Source organism: Scyliorhinus canicula, chromosome 9 (genome assembly GCF_902713615.1).
Source record: "Scyliorhinus canicula chromosome 9, sScyCan1.1, whole genome shotgun sequence".
Taxonomy (NCBI): Eukaryota; Metazoa; Chordata; class Chondrichthyes; order Carcharhiniformes; family Scyliorhinidae; genus Scyliorhinus; species Scyliorhinus canicula.
Window position 1 is genome coordinate 136,338,975 of NC_052154.1, and position 12,618 is coordinate 136,351,592.

The 12,618-nt window shown below is 40.6% G+C and overlaps 1 protein-coding gene across 6 annotated transcripts in view; it reads right to left on the reverse strand.

Annotated features, from left to right (window-relative positions):
- LOC119971728 (synaptotagmin-7-like) overlaps nucleotides 1-12,618 on the reverse strand; it is an 883,832-nt gene that overhangs the window by 374,709 nt on the left and 496,505 nt on the right. The window contains exon 1 of one of the 6 annotated variants that reach the window (XM_038807687.1): nucleotides 12,114-12,131. The exons of the other annotated variants lie outside the window; for them this stretch is intronic. The gene's annotated coding sequence lies outside the window, so the exon portion shown is untranslated. Of the gene's footprint in view, nucleotides 1-12,113; nucleotides 12,132-12,618 lie in introns of those variants that run through there. 6 annotated transcript variants of the gene reach the window in all.

The window sequence follows — 12,618 nt, forward strand, 5'->3', positions numbered from 1 at the left end:
AAACATTCTACTCCTATAATGCATTTATTTCCTGAAGTTCAAAATTGTGAACTTCCTTAATGTTGCATTCCATTGAAAGCTTTTGCAAGCTTCAGCTTTACATCTCGCAAACACCAGTTTGATTTATTTCATGTTCGCTCTCTCTTTAAACTTTGGGGGCAGCTGCACTATGGCCTTTCACCCTTCAACTAGGTTGCTCAACAAAATAAATACTTTTTATATCAACACTTTTTTTAAAACAATAATTTTGAATTAATAACTACATTTTACCTCTGGTGTCAGCCACTATGTATTAATTCTAGTTGAATACAAGCTTAATTGTGACACAGATAGTGTCTCAAAACTGGCAATGTCAGGACTGTGTCGGAGCCAGATTTATGATCAGGTCGGTTTTTGGGTTGGGCAGTTCACACCCATTCGGGCCAGATTGGGAGGGGTCAAGGGTTGCTTGAACCACTTGAAGTGGAGGAAGAGACCAGCGTGCAAAGTGGATAACCAGCTTGGCGTGCCACCACACGCATGCAGCTCTTAGCCGAATAGCTAGTGCATTATGCATGGCAGCTTAGAAAAATGACCAGGTTTTGGATCGCCGGTTTTCAGATGGCCAATTTGAGAAACCATTTTATTGAGATCAGAATTCTTTCATTTTCATGTGGAAAGATTAAAAATTGTTAATCTTTTTGTCAACTCTTCCACATTGCCCAGTCTGGGTACAATATCATTGTAGTTTGAAGAGAATTTTAAGATGCTTCATTTTCTTTTAAAACTTGATTGCATTTAATAGCAAACATGTGAGCCTTGAGCAGGAGGGGGCTTGCAGCTATCAATTTACAACAAGCTGCTCTCTCCCATAAGGCTTACTGCAATTACATGAGAAGAATTCTTAAACTCGGCAACAGCTCCACCTCTTCTTTGAAATACACTGAACACAATAACAAGTGAAAATAAAAGACAAGAACTCAGATGCATTAAATTTTGAAAGCACATCTTTTTGTTGCATGTATTATTAAAAGAGTCAGTGTATATCTAATAAATACAGAGGAAATAAAATACAAGTCCATGTGTACCATTTTTCAGATCAATACTCAATCTATTTTAAGATCACATAACAAAACGTAGGTTCACTCAGTTTCAAGGTGACTGAGTTATCGATGCTCGAGTGGAAGCTAACAGGCTGCAAACCATCAATGGATTTCGAGAAAGTTATTAATTTTAGTTCAAATGGTTTACAATCATCAGGTTGGAATCCAAAAGATGATGCACCCTTCCCCCAATCTGTTGTCATATTTGATATATCCACGAGATGGGCTTGTGGGTCATGTAGTTTGAATTTCCATAATCACTGCACTGACCCATGTTATGCATGTCCACTGCCATGTGAATGAATGAAAATGAAATAAGCTTATTGTCACAAGTAGGCTTCATGAAGTTACTGTGAAAAGCCCCGAGTCGCCACATTCCGGCGCCTGTTCGGGGAGGCTGGTACAGGAATTGAACCTGTGCTGCTGACCGAGTTCTGCTTTACAAGCCAGCTGTTTAGCCCACTGTGCTAAACCAGCCCAGGTGAGTAACATGACACAATAGCCTGGATTTTCACCGAATAGTGAGGAATAGCAGGAGAGATGGTGGAGTAATGGTATTATCATTGGACTAGTAACCTAGAAGACACAGAGTAATGCTCTGGGGTCCTGGGTTCGCATCCCACCACTGCAGATGGTGATTCTTGAATTCAATCAAAATCTGGTATTAAAAGTCTAATGATAACCATGAATCCATTGTCAATTGTTGTAAAAACACATCTGGTTCACTAATGACCTTTAGGGAAGGAAATCTGCCACCTTTTCCTGGTCTGGCCTACATGTGACTCCAGACCCACAGCAATATGTTTGATTCTCAATTGCCCTCTGAAATGGTATAGCAAACCACTTTGTTCAAAGACAATTAGAACTGGGCAATAAATGCTGGCCCAATGATGTCCATATTCCCTGAACACATTTTTAAAAAAGGCTCCGATTCCATGATTCCCGATCCCATTGTCAGGCTGTCTGATTTTGGAAGTGCATTCAAAGGGTGCAGGCTGCTTCATTTCAAGGCCCACATCGAACATTCCTGACCATGGCCCAAATAAAGGAGGAGGGTGCAAACGGTGCCAAATACCACCACCCAGGGGCTAGAGGGAGCCTGAACTCCTTGCTCTGAGAAGAGTTTCTTGTTGACCCCCTGCCTGATTAGCCAGGCGAAAAGCGACCTTTAAAAAAAACTCAGGACCATCAGATTGAGTTCTGATTTTTTTATAAAGCCGCCTGTAGCGTCATTGTCAATTTCACCGAGTTGCTCTGCTGCTGATTTCAACCTTCGGGTAGCTTCATGGTCAATTATCCAGACCCTTTGAAGTATTAATTACAAACGCCACTTAACTTGTGAAAACAAACATTGTGAAATTGACAGCAGAGATCAGAGAGCCCAAGAGAGCCTAAGAAAGCTGTCAATCAAACAATGTATTTTCTTGGACACAGGTGCTTTTGTATTTTAATGTTTGTCTGGGCCCTTTTATTAGGTAGCAGCAAAATGACTTTTTTTCAACATAGTGAGTTATGAAAACATTATATTAATAATTTTCACACATATCACTAAATACTATAGGGTTCATTTATTCTGGATAGTATATAGTGAGTTAATCGGTATGGATGTGTCACATTTTGCCATGGGGCGTGAGAGGCCATGGAGGGGTGGATGGAAGGGCAGAGCTTGGCATGGGGGCATAAGGGGCGAGTGGGGTGTGGGTAAGGGCATGAGGTGACATGGGGGAAAGGGAGTGTTTGGAGGATGAATGGATGAGGGCTGGAAGATCTTTGTGTTTTTATTTTAACTGGGGGCAAAATCTCACAGCACATAGGCAGGTCTTTTAACCAGACTGCTTCTGTACTCGACAGCCCCTGTGGCTGACTCCAAACTTCTTCCTGGATCAGCTGACCTGAATCTAGCCTGCAGCTGTCCCCCAACAATAAGGATCCTACCTCCTTGGACACTTTCTCCTGAGGCAAGCTGGCTGAGCTGAGAATTTTCCCAACTCCTGTTACCCCCAAGGATGGAAATCCAGGCCAATTACCACCGCAGTTTTATTTACCGTATATGAATTGAAAATGAAAATCGCTTATTGTCACGAGTAGGCTTCAAGGAAGTTACTGTGAAAAGCACCTAGTCGCTACATTCCAGCGCCTGTCCGGGGAGGCTGGTACGGGAATTGAACCGTGCTGCTGGCCTGCTTGGTCCGCTTTAAAAGCCAACGATTTAGCTGAGTGAGCTAAACCAGCCCCTACGGTACATTGTCCTTCTGCAGTCCCCATTATCATAGATACCATGCTTCAGTCAATTTAGTTTACTCTACTCCGTGTGAAAAAATTATAGCATGCTTACACAGCAAAGATTATGAACCCCAAAACATCCTGGTTTTAATGCTCTTATTGCCAACATATTGCCCATGAAAGGTGTTCCCATGCTCCAAAAGTAGTTGCATTTTTAGCCAAACGATTTTAATCCTGTTGCAAAATGATGGATGGGGGCACATTATCAAGGACATGTAGCAATAATCTTCTCAGTTTGTGATCAACTGAGTTCACTCGACCCCCAGACTACATCACAGCCTTGGTCGAACAATCTTAATTCTAAAGGTGAAACAAGAGCGATTGCCCTGAATATTAAGGCAGCATTCAACCACGTGACACCAAGGATTTAAAGTATAACTAAAGTTAATGGGCATCACGGAAGAAAACTCCAATGGCTGGAGTCATGCCTGATACAGAAGACGGTTGTGGAAACTGATAACCTTAGCTCAAGGAACTCCTCAGGCAGGTCCCAACAATCTTTCTGCTGCTTCAATGATCTTCCCTTCATTTTTTTTTTTTCTTTTTTTTTAAATTTAGAATATCCAATTCATTTTTTCCAATTAAGGGGCAATTTAACATGGCGAAACCACCTAACCTGCACATTTTTGGGTTGTGGGGGTGAAACCCACGCAGACACGGGGAGAATGTGCAAACTCCTCACAGACAGTGACTCAGGGCCGGGATTCGAACCCGGGTCCTCAGCGCCGTAGGCAGCAATGCTAACCACTGTACCACCGTGCCGCCCATCTTCCCTTCATGACCAGGTTATAAATGATTGGTGGTCAGCACCACTCCATTTGCAATTTTTCACATAAAGCAGACCTAGTCAACATGCAGGTTTACTGATATGTGACAACTGACATTCTTACCACATTAGTGCCAGGAAATGACTATTTGTAACAAAAAAATAGTCTATCAACCTTTCCTAGTCATTCAATATCATTGTTATCAACAGGTTCTCCACATCCTGAGGGAACCCACTGACCAGAAACTCAACTGGACCAACCACATAAATACTGGCTACAAGAGTAGGTCAGGGGCTGGATAAGCTGCAGAGTAGTTCATCACCTAACCACCAAAGCCTCGCCATCACTGGTGAGGCCAAAGGAGGAGCGTTACAGAGTAGCTGTAGGGCGTAGCTGCAACAACATCACTTAGGTTTGATACCATCCAGGATGGGAATGCTTAGGCTGCACCTCATTTTAAAGTGAAAATATCCATTCCTTGTGTACTGTGGCTGTAGTGCGTAGTATCTGCAAGACGCACTGCAGCAAGTTGCCAATGTTTATTTAACTGTGAACCTGTGACCTCCAATATCTAAGCAGGAAAAGTTGACAAAAGGCAGAAGTTCTATGAATGCATGAGAACCATCACTTCAAAATCACACAATATCTGGACTTATATCGCCATTCCATTCACGTTGTGAGTCAAAATCCTGAAAGTTCCTAGCTGATGTGTTATGTACTCTGGGATAACACAGGCTGCAACTCGATGCAGCTTTGACCAAAAAAGATACTCCAAACTTTAAAGTAAGTTCAATGTGATTTAATGAACCATTATCACAGTTCTCTATGAGTTCGACTCTCCTGCTAATCTTGCTAATAATAACTCAGTTCTAACTAACCAGTCTGCTCTAAGCCATGTGGTGGGTGTGATGCTTCTGATCTGCCCATCCTACTCTCTAGATGTCTGTCTGTGGAAAGAGAAAGAGCATGTGTGCCCTGTCCTTTTATATATGGGTTGTGTAATGCCCCTTTGTGATAATGCCACCTCTGGGTATCTTGACTGCCCGGTCATGTCCTATTCTATGACATTAGCTGTATGTCTGCATATCATGACATCTCCGGTGCTCCCTTTAGTGTTTACCTAGTCGTAGTGTATTTACATTAACCCCTTGTGTATTTACAGTGATGCATATCACCACACTAGCTAATAGTACATTTGAAGTACCTCCATTGTATTGACTGCAGCAGTTCACAAAGGTGGCCTATAAACATCTTTTCATACTTAAGGCAACAAACTATATTGTCGTTCATTCACTAATGCTGGGTTAAAATCCTGGAACTCCCTCCCTAACAGCAGTGTGGGTGTACCTACACCACATGTTGGAAGCAACCTCCAACTCAATCATAGCAAAGAATGGCTACAGCACAACCGGAGAAGGGAAAATAACTGAAGAGGATCCAACTCTATACGCTCCTCCACTTCGAAACTCTACTGACGAGAACCTCCAGATATCGGAGTCCACTGTATCACCTTCACAGGAGCAAGCTTCAGATAAATAGTGTAAAAAACATACAAACCCTATTCTTTATTCTATAAAGCCTCTCATCCAAAGCCCATCTCTGCAAATACCCTGTTTGTCCTTAGTATATGTACCTATGTGTGTGTGTGTATCCTTCATGACCTGTACTGGCATAGGTGAGGTGAGGTGAGGAGTGATTGTTGTTGACATCAAGGCAATATTTGACCAAATGTGGCATCGAGGAGCCCCATCAAAACTGGAGTCAGGAAGAAAACTCTCTATTGGCAGAGTCATTCCTGTCACAAAGGAAGATGGTTGTGGCTGTTGGATATCAATCATCATAATCCAGGACATCACAACAGAAGTTTCTCAGGGTAGTGTTCTTGGCCCAACCATCTTCAGCTGCTTCTTCAATGATCTTCTCTTCTCATAACATAAGAAGTAGGTATGCTTGCTGATAATTTCACAATGTTCAAAACCATTCATGACTCATCAGATACAGAAGCAGTCCATGTCCAAACACAGCAAGACCTGGTCAATATCTAGGCTTGAGATGACAAATGACATGTTACATTCATGCTATACAAGTGCCAGACAATAACCATCTCCAATAAGTGAGAATCCAACCAATTCCCCTTGACATTCAATTGCATTACCATTGCTGAATCCCCTGCTCCCAACGCCCGTGGGGTTACCATTGACCAGATACTGAATTGGACCAGCCATATAAATACTGTGACTATAAGAGCAGTTCAGAAATTGGGAATTCTGTGGAGATTAATTTACCTCCTGACCCCTGGAAGCCTGTCCACCATCCACAAGGCAGAAACCAGCTGTGTGATGGAATATTCTCCACTTATGGGTGAGTGCAGTTCCAATAACACTCAAGCAGCTCAACACTATCCAGGATAATGCAGCCAGCTTCATTGGCCATCCACCACTTTCAACATATGTTCCCTCTACCATCAATGCACAGTGGGAGCAAAATTGTAGCATTTACAAGTGGCGCTGCAGAAACTCACCTCGGCTCCTTTGACAGTACCTTCCAAACCTGCTCTCTCCAGCCCCCAAAAGAACAAGGATAGCAGATGCATGGGAACACCACCACCTGCAATCTCCCCTCCAAGATACACACCATCCTGACTTGGAACGATATCACCATTCCTTTCACTGTTGCTGAGTCACAATCCTGGCACACCCTCTCTAACAGCACTGTGTGTGTACCAACACAACATCTTCTTAAGGGCAATTACAGATAGGCAATAAAAATGCTGGCCTAGCCAGTGATGCACCACATTTGTGAAAGAATAAAAAACCTAATTGATTTAGTTTTGTAAACTATTTTCCCTCTCAGCACTCTCAATCTTTTTGAACACTTTCCATGGGACCCGCTTATTGCACTGAATGTAGATGATTTGGAAGATGTACCCTTTTAGAAATATTAGCTCTTTCAATTCCTTTTTTCAGGCTATTATCTTACTTTTCAAAAAGTTTAAGTGGGCACACTCCCTAGAACATTGGTGACATTATCTCTGTGAGGCATTTGAATGTGTCCCCGTACAGTCATGTTTGCCTAGTGCTATGATTATGTCAGCCTAACCCAATAACACATTTTCAATTCAAGCATCAGCTATGGCTCAGTCAGAAGCATTTTCAGCTTAAGAGTCAGAAGGATGTGGATTCATGTTCCACTGCAGGACCGGACCACAAAAATTTAGGCTGACATTACAGTGCTGTAACCAAGAGAGCGCTGCACTGTTCCACATGCTGCCTTTAGGATGGGCCATTAAACCGAGGTACCATTTGTCCTCTCAGAAGAATGTAAAAGATAATTATACTATTTTGGAGAAAAGCACAGGAGTTATTCCAGTGTCCCATATTGAACAGAATAGAATCTTAGCATGGTTCTTGCACAAGAGGAAGCTGTTCAGTCTGAAATATATGTACCAACTCTCTGTAAGAGCAATTTAGCTAGTCCCTGCCTTTATGCTACAATTACCACATTGCTGTTAGTGGGGATCACTTTGTGTACAAATTAGCTGCTATATTTCCTATATCAGTGACTATGATGCAAAAGCACTCGATTGCTTATAAAGCAGTTTGGGATACCCTGTGGTCATGAAAGGCGCTATACAAATGCAAATATGTCGGTCAGTTATATTTTTGTTTGGATTTCCCCTTCTAGTTAAATTTCATTTTTTCAATTTAGTTATATTTGTTTAAATCTCAGTGTGCGAATTAGCAAGGCCATATCTGAAAGTGCACACTACCTCTCCAAAGGACTCAACAAACTTCACACCTGCTCCTGCCAGGTTTAAACTGCAAACGTCATGTTTCCCACTCCTGTTTCATGAAATCATATATGACTGGAGGCAGCAGGTGTTTTCTTTATGTGCAGCTGGCTTTGCGAAACCCACCTGTGCAAAACTGGGTCCGCAGCCATTGCCGCCCCAACAAAAAATGGTAGATGCCGTGTTCGGGGGCAGGGTCTCTGACTTTTGACCTTGTCTGCTATTCTCGCAAAGCTAGAGAAGGTTGCCTTTGTTGCACATATTCAGACCCAAGTTCTGTGCACATATTTAGATCAAATATTAAATATTTCAGCAACCATTCAGTCCTGCTTCCCAGAAAAAAATATCACTGACTAAACTGAATAAATATCCAGACAACAGAATAGTAATTTCTTTTATAAATGTGATTCAATGACCTTATCTTTTGCACACAAGTGTTACACTCCTAGAAACCAGTTCAGTTATCAGTTATACATCATCGAAAAGGTCAAATGTGTTCCTTTTATTTGTAAGACTCAGTTGAAACTCTGTGCATATATAAAATCAGGCTTATACAAAGCCATCTTCTCAATGTGTAGGCAGTGAAAAAATGTCAAATGTCTTTGTTTTAAAGCTGAAATAACAATCACTTTGAAAAAATATTGTTTTCAATACATTTTTTGTCATTTTTTAAAAAATGTACCCTCCTACAAGATGCATTATTCCTCATTTATGTCCTAACACACAGTTAATCTACCCCAGGCTTTCTCTGATGGCATCTTGCAACCTTTAAGGCACTTGAGTGTATCTTGGAGCAATCTACCTTAATTGAGGAATTATGAACACATACCATTCATCAATCAAGATGCACTCCTTTAGCTATAAATCTGTCCCAAGAGTTTAGGAAAACCAAAAGTTTTTATGCCATCACTAAAGAAAATATTACTTTTAGTCCGAAAATGATCATTCTAAATCAGCTGCCATTTTTTTATATCTTACAATATAGATATTAATTAAGATTTTCAATAAATTTTCATTGTAATAGTCAAGTAAAATCAAGACTTAAAGCCACTTCATTGCCTTGCCTTGCCTTTCCTTTGCCAAAAACAGTGCAGAACTGAACAGATTAGTTCCATGTAGGTTCCATTTAGTCAATGATATTTTTTCGGGGAAACAAGTCTGAATTAGAAGCTGGGTACCGATATATTTAATAGCTGGGCCAAATATGCCTGCACAAACTTGGGTCTGAATTTTGCAATGTAACAGAAGGTTAATTGTGTAATTCAACAGTATTGCCATCACCCTTGATATGTAGCTCCCAATTTCTCAGTGCGTTGATTTAAATATCCTTCTTTATATGGTGTCATTCTACCACTGCAACCTCCTCCAGTCTTGCATCATTACTTTCATCATCTTCTCGAGTCTGTATATCCTCCCCTCCCTCCGCTCTACCATCAGTGTCATAATGTCATAACCTTTAGTGTCTCAGCCATACAGTTTTGAATTCTCTCCAAAAACCCACTGCTTTACTTCATTTTAGGGATCTTCAAAAGTTTGTTCAAAATCTATTGCCTTATCTTGCCTTTAGTAACCTTCATAGAAACCCTACAGTGCAGAAGGAGGCCATTCTGCCCATCGAGTATGCACCAACTCTTCAAAAGAGCACATACCTAAGCAGACACCCCCACACTATCCCCATAATTCCACCTAACTGGATATTTCTGGACACCAGGGGGCAATGTGGCATGGCCAATCCACCTAACTTGCACATCTTTGGACTCAAACTCTTCTCTATCACTTTGCTGAGCATTTGAATTTATTTCCTTGTGAATTGTCTGGGGATACTTTTATTGTTTAATAAAAATGGGTACATATTTGTAATTTATTGCATATTCTTCAATATAACCTGGAATGTGGACATACAGATTTTGGTCTGAATAGATTCCATGAGAAACAAAGGGCCAAATTAGCATTGATGCATTAACTTCAATAAGTAATGCGGTGACGTTGTTCCAGATTTATATACTGCCTACAGTTACTTGTGAATACGTAATTAAGACAGCCTCAAACAATGTGCAAGATGTAAATGTGATCTACTGTACACGATTCTACAATTTTGATGCAAACTGTACTGTGAATAGAACTATGCTTCGAGCTATAAATACAATAAATGTGATAAAGATTAATGTCACACCCTTTTTGCAATCAGCTCCCTTTGGAAGAGAGTACTCAGCACCGATGCTGTGGGTTGACAGAAATAAATGCCTGAAACAAAACCTACTTATGACAAATGAATTGCTTGGAGGAAGCAACGCTATCTCAACCAATCTTGCATCGAATGAATTAAAATGTTGACATTTTGCAGCATTTTGAGAACATTGAAAGAAAGTAACTTTATTTCTCTCATCACCTTAAGCTTCCTCTTCTGAAGATGTTTATGCAAGTTCCGTATGACTTCACTTCATAACCTGGGACAACATCCAACTAATAATTCTTCATTTGTGACGAGGTACAATATTCTACAAGGAAGGGCATGAACACAACGTTATTCACCTGCTATCCATATACGTCCTACCTAACAGTGGGTAACAGTGGACAGACTCAGAAGAACAAACCGTGGCTGGCTTTTCTCCCTAACTTTAGGCAGTCTGACCAGGTTCAACCAGCACTTGGCACAATAACTTACCAGTTAAACTTGAAACAATAAAATAGATTGGACCTGTGAATGTGGTGTAACCATCTTTATAAACCTGTCTCAGAAACTAGTATTTTGCCAATCAAGGTCCAACCTTTTTAACATGAGTTCCTACTCAAGACACAGAAGATGAAGGAAATATAGTAAAGTGTATTTTGCAAATTTTAAAATAAAATAAAATGAGAATGAATTTACTTATTCAAACTTCTATCCTATTGAATAAAAAGGAATTACAACATCACTCCAAAGCCTTTTCGTTATTGTGCTGAACATAAAGTTATAGTGTAATTCAGTCAGCCTGACCATGCCACATGGACCCTCTTATTCCATTTTGCTCCCGATAATGGGTGACACTGTAGCACTGTGGTTATCACTGTTGCTTCACATCGCCAGGATCCAAGGTTCGATTCCCGGCTTGGGTCAATGTCTGTGTGGAGTCTGCACGTTCTCCCCATGTCTGCATGGGTTTCCTCCGGGTGTTCCGGTTTCCTCGCACAAGTCCCAAAAGACATGCTATTAGGCAATTTGGACATTCTGAATTCTATCTCTGTGTACCCAAACAGGCGCCGGAATGTGGCGACTGCGGGCTTTTCACAGTAACTTCATTGCAGCATTAATGTAAGCCTACTTGTGACGAAGATTCTTATTATAAACTCCAGGCTTACAGTACAACTTCAGTATTGCTAGAATGCAAATCTGCCTCACATCAATGCTACAATTGTAGTATAAGAGCAGCTGGCTATAAATAAATTCTTGTGTTACACAGTGAATAATCTTTACCTGCCTGACGAAATACATTCCAGGTAGCTATGCAGTGAGTTAACCGTATGCTGCTGAAGGAACCCCATACCAAGTTCTACTGAATATACAGAAAACCTATCCAGGTGCTTGGTGAGTAACCCTTATTCTGACAAACAAGCAAGAATTCGGTGTAAATCAGCTGGTTGTTCACTTCAGCAGTGCTTTATTCATTCATTCAAGGGATGTGGAGATCATTGGTAAGACCAGCATTTTTTTTGCCATCCCTAATTGACCGTGCTAAGGTGGTTAGGTTGCCAGCTTCTAGAATACAACTGAATGGCTTGCTGGATAATTTCAGCGGGCAGTTAAGAGCTCATCACTTTGGTCTGGATCTGGAGTCACAAACAATTCAGACTGGGTAAGGAGAGTAAAGCAATCATTATTAATGACACTAAGTATTAATTCCAGATTTAATCAATTAACTGAATTTAAATTCCCCAGTGGATATGGTGATCATTAATGCAGGTTTCAGAATTACTCATCTGGAACATCACCATTTTATCACCATAACTTGACTTTTTCTGTTACAGAACGGCTGCCACTTTTGCCGTCAATTCAATGCACAAAAAATAATTTAATAATTAATATTAGATTTGATTTCCAATAAAGGGCTCCTTTGGAGAAGTTAAGAGCGACACAACTCTTTATTTAATGCTGTCTTTACAGTTAGAATTGATATCAGTAATTTCAGCTGTAACATTATATGCAAATCCTACCTTGTAATTGGTTTATGGCTGCATCGAGCCTGGGACTGCAATCCTGTGATCTGCCTCAAAGGGTTCTTGCTGTGCTTTATTAAAAGAGCTTTAAAAAGTCACATGCTTTTCAGTTCTAAAAACTTAGGAACCATGGAACAAAATGAATCAAGAGGCAAGTGTACAACAAGGATGTTATTTTAAAAGGTGCAAAAGCAGAATTGAAAAAAGGTAAATTAAGAAAAGGTGAGGAAGAGTATGATGTGCCTAAAGTAAGTAACATATTAGAAAATAATTCACACTTCATGGAGTGCAGTTGAGATCATCTTTTCACTTACTTTGCTCATTAATAGATTAGAACAAACAAAAGTGGAACCAAAAATATAGTCCATGTCCTGCTTTAGAAACAGGAAGCTTCCAGAATGCCTAAGATCCAAGGTTTGATAATATATTTGCAGTGAGTTCGGAAATTGTGTGTGTGTGTGTGTGTGTGTGTGGCTAGAATAACTGCCCTGAGTGATCCTAG